Below are 8,708 nucleotides of genomic sequence, written 5' to 3'. Positions count from 1 at the left end.
TAATAAATTACCATGACGTTTAAACTCTTTCGAGGATACTGGACAAATACATTGTAATTTAAGAGATTCTTTTTGTTTCAGAAATCTCATTACAGTTTTTGGTTTAAACTCAACCGTTCTGATTGATAGGTTTTAATGGAATGATAAAAACTTTGTTGAGTTTATAATTTTTATAGGAATTTTGGAAGATAAAACTACTTTCAACACTCCGTTCGTAGTGTATTATTGGGCATTCTGTCAAACCAGAGTGAGCGCAGCGAACGGTCGGAAGCGAAGCGGACGACTGGGGGACAGAATGCCCAATAATACACTACTTATCTTCTACCTACATAATTTAATATTCTGCCTATTTCACTTTGCAATCACATTCACTGCACCTTGTAATTCTGTTTGACTGCCACATCATTACATCACCATTTATTACCAAAAATCATTCCATCTGCTTCGCTAGTATTTTGATGTCGCAGTCAAACGGACAAAAGCTAGCAACTGCTTTAATGTCCGCTTTGATTCGCAGGGTTCACGTTCACCTTCATCTTCACCTTCACTACAACTACCTGCCATGCATGGCCAGCGGCTCTTCAACCCGGCAGAGCTGCCTGCCGTGTCGGACGGCCCGTGCGCACACTCTAAGTGGCCCTACACCACAGTGCGTACGGCCCTAACCGTCCGGCGCGTCGACGACTCTGCGGGCTTACCACCAGCGAAGAACCAACCCACATCACCATCAATGCTAGCGAGGACAGTGGTTTGAATATACTACCACCGGTGACGAATCTCGTGCGATACGATAGTTAGCTCGTAACCCACACCCTTAAGGTCACTTTCTCTTAAATTGAAATAAATGACTTGTTAACTTAAATCTATCTTTTATTTCTCTAAACTTAAATCTAAAATTCTATTATGTCACTGCTCCTAAAGCTCTAACCGTGACATTGGCGCCCATACCGGTCTATTCTATCGCACTTGAGACGTTACCAGTGAGTTTTACTTGTAATAAATGGTTATTTTTGGTGTTGGCATTCGAATAACTTAGTTATAAAATTGTAACTAATATTGTAATCTCTGTGTGGTAGTACTAAACTTGTAATTTTTTGTGGAGAATAGCTACACTATTCTACCTACTATAATTTTCTTAAAAATAAAATGTATCTACCTACATTTTATAATATTAACTAAATTCTACCTACCTTTGGTAATATTATTTAATTTTTAATAACTACCTACCACACACAGATTTTGCTTTTGTTTAACTTTTGTAATGCTTACTGTCTTATTGTGTAATTTGCAACACACACCCGCGTATTTTTTTACCTACCTAGTATTTTTTTATATTACGTACTCGGTAATCCTAATCTAAAATATAAATTAAACTTGTAACTGAAAACGTTACTTCTAATTAAACTATTAAATAAAATAATAAATTGTAAATACTACTAAAAATAAACAATTTATTATACCTACTCGTATCTTACCTACTGGTATCTCTTAAACCTATAATTGAAAATCTACCTTAATTATAAAGTCTAAAACTATTTTTAACTGTCTTGTCTGACGCACCATCTAAAATGGATTGCAAGGTACACTCTACTAAGTACCTCTTTGCATTGCTTAGGACTCAAGATAGGAAGTTGTTGGGTGCAGCAGTTGCTAAACAACTGCGCATACTTGTAATTAGCTGTAGTCTACCCTACAGATAATATTCCGACCTCTTCATTAAATAATGGTTATCTTATGACTTTCTCTAAATCTTAACTTAATAAATCTTGTGAGTATTATGAGATCTACTAAAAATCATATACTCTGTACGTCAGGTTGCAAGTAAACAGACCTAAAATGTTTATTTTGTTAGTCAGACTCAAGATTAGCTAGTACAGTTAAGATAGCGGATTTTCCTTAGGTAAAATCCTACCGTAAAAAGGGGGATATGTAACGGTTAGCGTTACCGCTGATCTAAATTCTAGATCTAAATTCTAATTTAATTACTATTATCTACCTAAATAAATATACTTAAATAATAATATATCTAAATCTACGTAAACTACCTAACTAAATAACTTAATTAAATAATTCATATTGTTCTACACTAATAAAATAAATAAAATAATAAATCTACAAGCAAACCCGCGCGAAACAAGTCGTTCGAGATTTCTTTTGTTCTCTGTCGAGCGGGCGGACTGTTTTTTATGTATGCGCAAGCGACGCGCCTACGGCCGCGATGCTCCCGCCGCGTCTCCTAGTCCGAGCCAGAGCGTTATTGAGCACGGACGTATCGCTGTCCGTCACCGCCGGACCCGCGATGTACGTAACTTTATAAAACTCCAAAATGTAATCGCGTATTCGTGAACCCCGCTACCGGGTGAGTGTTGCAAAAGTATTTTTAATGTCTAGATTTTATACTTGTGCTAAATGTAAGTACCTAGCCGCCATTTTGTTCTTGAAATGTGCAATCCATGTGCTCAGTGTATCTGGACGATGTCATTTCGTAATTTTAACTGTTGCTACAATTGTTACTCGTAATATTTTACATCTTATTACATAATAAAATATTAAATGAATCGATTTTACGAAATGACATCGACACGTCATGACCTTTGAATGACCTTGTTCGTACTGTAACGACACTCATTCCAAATTCTATTTAATTTGCTAAATTGAACTATTCTGATTTTATTCTACTGTTCTAATAATTCTAAATTACTACCTACCTATATTGTTCTATAAATTAATTGCCTACATAGATGATATGCTAAATTATCTTCTACCTACATAATTTAATATTCTGCCTATTTCACTTTGCAATCACATTCACTGCACCTTGTAATTCTGTTTGACTGCCACATCATTACATCACCATTTATTACCAAAAATCATTCCATCTGCTTCGCTAGTATTTTGATGTCGCAGTCAAACGGACAAAAGCTAGCAACTGCTTTAATGTCCGCTTTGATTCGCAGGGTTCACGTTCACCTTCATCTTCACCTTCACTACAACTACCTGCCATGCATGGCCAGCGGCTCTTCAACCCGGCAGAGCTGCCTGCCGTGTCGGACGGCCCGTGCGCACACTCTAAGTGGCCCTACACCACAGTGCGTACGGCCCTAACCGTCCGGCGCGTCGACGACTCTGCGGGCTTACCACCAGCGAAGAACCAACCCACATCACCATCAATGCTAGCGAGGACAGTGGTTTGAATATACTACCACCGGTGACGAATCTCGTGCGATACGATAGTTAGCTCGTAACCCACACCCTTAAGGTCACTTTCTCTTAAATTGAAATAAATGACTTGTTAACTTAAATCTATCTTTTATTTCTCTAAACTTAAATCTAAAATTCTATTATGTCACTGCTCCTAAAGCTCTAACCGTGACACGTTTTATTTGTAAATTTTAATGGATGTTGATTAAATTCGTATTATTAATGCTCTAGTTTACAACCATACCAAAATGGGTACTTATTTCGGGCTGTATCCCGGACTTGCAGGGCACACACTTAAGCATTGAACGAATCAAGCATCCAACTTAAAATAAAACGTTAAAATTATATACTTACAACATGTTTGTGGGTATACAGTGTGTCCGGGCATGTAGTGATCAAACTTTAAGGGCGTAATCTATGGACAATTTTATCGGTGAAAATACTTTAAATTTGGGGCTTGACCCATTTCTCGCATATTTTAAGAATAAGAATAAGAATAAGAATAAGAATACTTTATTCAGCATAGAAAAATAAAATAAAAATACAGTACATATAACATTAAACTACAAGCTATGCTGAAGAGGCGTCCGCTCAGCTATATTCACGACATAACAAGCGCCATGTCGAGAAGCTGGTTTTCAGCGGGAACCAACACGATGAAGATTGCGGATTGCGCACCCTCTTGACCGGGACCATATTGAGGCTACCAGTCAAGAAGGCGCGCAACAGGGGGCGTTATGGACGGTGATCACAAAAAAGAGAGAGAAAAAAAAACAAAACAAAAAAAGAAAACAATATTAACACAAAACTAAACAGAATCAAAAACTAAATTAACTAAAAACTAATGTATTAAGAAATGCCACACCCGAGACACTAACAGGGGGACGCCACCGTCAATACCGAATCCCATGTTCCGCTATTCGCCACGTTAAAACTATTTACTTGAACGACGGTGGCGCCCCCCCGCCGTTCCGCCCATTTTACGACTGGTTTGCGATTACAAATTGCGCCTAGCAAATCAAGTTCCAGTTCAAGTTGTAATTAAAGTAAAAATATTATATTTTTACTTTAATCACAACAATAGACCGGGAAGGTTCACAGCTGTTCCAAAAGACAAAACAAAGTAATGAATTTACAAGGATTTAAGTTTTTAATTTTAAGTTTTCACCTCTTCCTTCAAAAACAAGTGATAGCGTGGGTAGTTTAACATTAATAAGCAAAAATTTTATATCATGCCATAGCCAATAAAATTATCTATTAGTAGAAGTAGAAAACAGAAACAAGTTTCATACATTTTAAGGGTGTAAGAATGGATTTAATTAGAAATAAACACGATTTTTTTCACATCTTTTTCAGTTATTTCCCAACACAAGAAAAACCAGGTCGTTAAGGTATATTTTATTTGCATTTTATTATTAGTATTTGAGCTATTCTACAAAACGAATGTGAATTTATTAGTCTACGTCTATTAATTTCGACGTAATTGTTGAACAAAGATACCCCTTCCCAGCGGTTTCCATAGCGCACGCGACATGCGAAAATGCACTGCCTGAACGAATCACACAACCTATTCCGATTACTATGGAAACCGCTGGGAATGGGTATCTCTCTTCAACAATTACGTCGAAACTAATAGACGTAGACTAATAAATTTACATTCGTTTTGTAGAATGGCTCAAATACTAATAATACAATGCAAATAAAACATACCTTAACGACCTGGTTTTTCTTGTGTTGGGAAATAACTGAAAAAGGTGTGAAAAAAATCATGTTTATTTCTAATTAAATCCATTCTTACTCCCTTAAAATGTATGAAACTTGTGTTTGTTTTCTACTTCTACTAAAAGTTAATTTTATTGGCTATCGCATGATATAAAATTTTTGCTTATTAATGTTAAACTACCCACGCTATGACTTGTTTTTGAAGGAAGAGGTGAAAACTTAAAATTAAAAACTTAAATCCTTGTAAATATGCGAGAAATGGGTCAAGCCCCAAATTTAAAGTATTTTCACCGATAAAATTGTCCGTAGATTACGCCCTTAAAGTTTGATCACTACATGCCCGGACACACTGTATAGGTAATGCCTTGTTTACAACCATACCAATAGGGGTACTTATTTCTGGTTGCATCCCGACTTTTAGGGCACTACTTAGCATTAAAAAATATCACCACAATAAATTAGCACATAAAAATATTCTAAACAACGACTACTGAAACGTAAATTAACTCTGCATGAAAAAGAAAAACAATTCAGCCCCCTACTCAATAAATGATGTTAATATAAAATAAACGATTTAAATAAAAATGTTAATACTAAAAGCAAAGTTTTTGAATATTTCAATTCAACTACACAATCACACACTACTGATCGGAACATTGCTTCAAATGAAAGAAACATGACATCACGGGTTACTTGCTCGTGTACGTTAAGGCGAGGGCACACTGTTTATAGCCAACCATACATAGTTAGTTACTTTACTTACGATGATGACAATCCACAACCGCTGTGGTCGATAGGCGTCCACATCGGTTATCAAAGTGTCGACAGCTCTGAGATCACGGGTTTGATTCCCGGACAGAACAATATAGAAAAAGCACTTTACTGTCTCAAGTCTGGATGTTCGTTGTTTCTGATTCCATTATACAAGAAGCGCTTAAAAAGCTTCTTATTTGGATTAGAGCAATGTATTGGACGTTTGGTATATTTATTTAATCAGACGAATGTTGCTCGATGCTAAGTGAAACTTATGCTAAACTGGATTATCATCACAGATTATCTACTATATTAACATATAATACATACGTACAATCTAAAACAAATTAATATTATAAATACCTAAATAACGGAGTGTATGCACAGCTTTATAATCAACTTTGCTTATTTAGCACAAACATAGCGTGCGAACCCATTTCTGTCAACTTAACATATCGTCCATTTGCGACGACACTGTGATATATCAAAAACAGTGGTTTTACAGAAATCGACTTTTTAACTTTTGAATGACCATAACTCTTAATAGAAGGTTAGGATTACCTAATTGTGTATGAAACGTTTAAAGATTAACTATTAATGAATTTAAATATTTATAGTAAGACATAACTTTGCGTCTAAATTGATGAAATTATAGCGATTGAAAAAAAAAGAGACAACTTATCACGTTGTTCTAGTAAAAAATAATATTTTGAATATGGTAAGTTCAGTTGTCACGTTGAAGATGATGTAAAAAAATATATTTATATAAGTCATTATTTAGATAAAACGTTGATCTTGAAAATTTTTATTTTATTTTAATAACATTACAATCAGTAAAAATGAGGTAATTATTGGAACAGGCGAATATTTCGCTTTGCCATGTTAAATTACACAAATAAAAATATTATCTAAGTAGACAGACAGTTGTATACATACAATATTTAAGCTCACATTAAGTTTTCTTATTCTAAAAACTAATGCTTATCAAAATAAACGAAAAACTCGAAAAAGTAAAACCTCGTAAACTACTACAAAAAAAAAACACAGTAAGAGAAACTGTACTAAGTATGTATGTATGCAGAAGAAAAAATTGTAGGTACCTACTAGGTTAGTAAATAGATGTTTTTTAACTGACTAGTCATGACAATTTAATCCTAAAATTATCAACGCAAAAATCGCCGTCTCCGGCGCATAAAATGCCAAAGAAGCGACATTTTGGTACCTTTTAGGGTGTTTTAATTTTTTATACTTATTTCAAATTAAATTTATAAAAGATATTTAAAAAATGTATTAATAGTGAAAAATAACAACCACTATTTATAAATAATGTAGCCATTTTATTGGCGTAGTTTTTCTGAAATAGTTATACCTATTGCAATGTTATTATACAAAACAATGTTGCGCCCGCCAAAGTATATTTGGGCAAGAAGCGATTAAATTCCATCAATTGCTGATTATCTGTAATTATATTAAAACATTAAAATACATTTTTTGCAGAAAGCAAAACATAGCCAATACAGCTAAGTAACATTGATTAATTACATAAATAAATAAATATCTGGGGTCATCTAACGCATTGCTATTCTAGCATACTTCTACTAATAGATAATTTTGTTAGCTATCGTCTTAGATTAAGCTAATCTAAGGCTATCGTATGATAATATAAAATATTTTGCTTGTTGTGTCTGTAAAAACAGACAGTCGTATAAGTATGTTTTATTTCACTGTATTTCTAGTATTTGAACTATTCTTCAAAACGAATGTATGTTTATCAGTCTACATCTACTCGTATTAGTTCCGACGTTATTGTAGCTCAAAGAGACCCTTTCACAGCGCTCGCATAGCGCTGTTAGTCATGTTGTCGGATTAGGTTGTGGAATTCCTTCAGGCAGTGCATTGCCACAAATGTTAACCTTTGCTTTTTTGCATTGCTAGTCCCCATCTGTAATGATATCTGGAGTTTAGTATTACTGTTTAGCGTATACAACGTGACAAGTAGATATACCATTCAATTTCAATAACATGTATTCTGCAATAACAGAACATCAACAAATGACCTACAACATATTTTCAATATAGGAAAAATTTTCATCATCTACAACGTTACTAGTTAAGATGTCCCGATGATACTTCGATTTTCTTACAAGAATAACGTGACATATAAATAATTTCTCTTTTACTTTGCTTTTTGTTTTACAAGAACACTGTGATAGGTAAGTATGACGTGCCACATTGTCGAATAAAATAAAAATATTTTAAAAACTTACCTTTGTCATCAATACCGCGGTATCCTCGAGATGTCACGTTTTTCTTAAAAACGAAGAGCACCTCACATCTCAAAGCGCAGGTGGCAACTGAACTGTCACAGTGTCGAAGCCAACTAGATCGCCGAACGAGCCAGCGCTATAACGTAATATTTTGTCTCTTTCTCTCATAGTATTGTTGTTTTTGGAGTAACAAATACCCTGTTTTTGGAGATAAAAGAACGCAAGATCGCGGTTCAGAATTTCGGTAAAACAAAAAATCGTATATGTCGAGATGTCACAGTGTCGTCGCAAATGGGCGATATCTTATTACACATTACACTTGCGAGCAATGAATTCACCTATAGACCTCCATGGTCGAGTGGTGTACGCACCGATTTTCATGACATCGCTAGTTCTGAGGTCCCGGGTTCGATTCGTTTACTTTGGGATCAGAACAATGTATGACGTGATGTTGTCCACATTTATTATTATTATTTATTTTATCATTTACCTAAACTTTATATTGGTAACTAAGAATGTTAATGGCGTAAGTCTTATTAGATTCTGAGATATTTGTAACGTTATGGAAGTCTGAATACTTTTACCATACATACTGTAAATTATGTTCAGATGGAATTTGAGGTTTTCTAACAAGTGATAAAAGTAGTTAAGAATATGATTGTGGTTATAAAGAATTAAAAAGAATTACGTTCATATTACTAGTTTTAAAATGAATCGTAAATACAGTTATCCATTATTTTGCACTCAAGTGTACCTATGTACAAA

The 8,708-nt window shown here is 34.6% G+C and overlaps 1 long non-coding RNA gene across 1 annotated transcript; it reads left to right on the top strand.

Annotated features, from left to right (window-relative positions):
* Positions 1 to 361: 361 nt before the first annotated feature.
* LOC135087378 (uncharacterized) lies at positions 362 to 3,302 on the top strand. Its single transcript, XR_010260782.1, has 2 exons — positions 362 to 2,359; positions 2,958 to 3,302. It is a non-coding gene; the product is annotated as an uncharacterized LOC135087378 (long non-coding RNA).
* Positions 3,303 to 8,708: the final 5,406 nt, after the last annotated feature.

The sequence above is a fragment of the Ostrinia nubilalis genome (genome assembly GCF_963855985.1).
Source record: "Ostrinia nubilalis chromosome W unlocalized genomic scaffold, ilOstNubi1.1 SUPER_W_unloc_1, whole genome shotgun sequence".
Taxonomy (NCBI): domain Eukaryota; kingdom Metazoa; phylum Arthropoda; class Insecta; order Lepidoptera; family Crambidae; genus Ostrinia; species Ostrinia nubilalis.
Note: the sequence above shows the minus strand (reverse complement) of the source record. Positions and strands in the feature narration are given on the sequence as shown.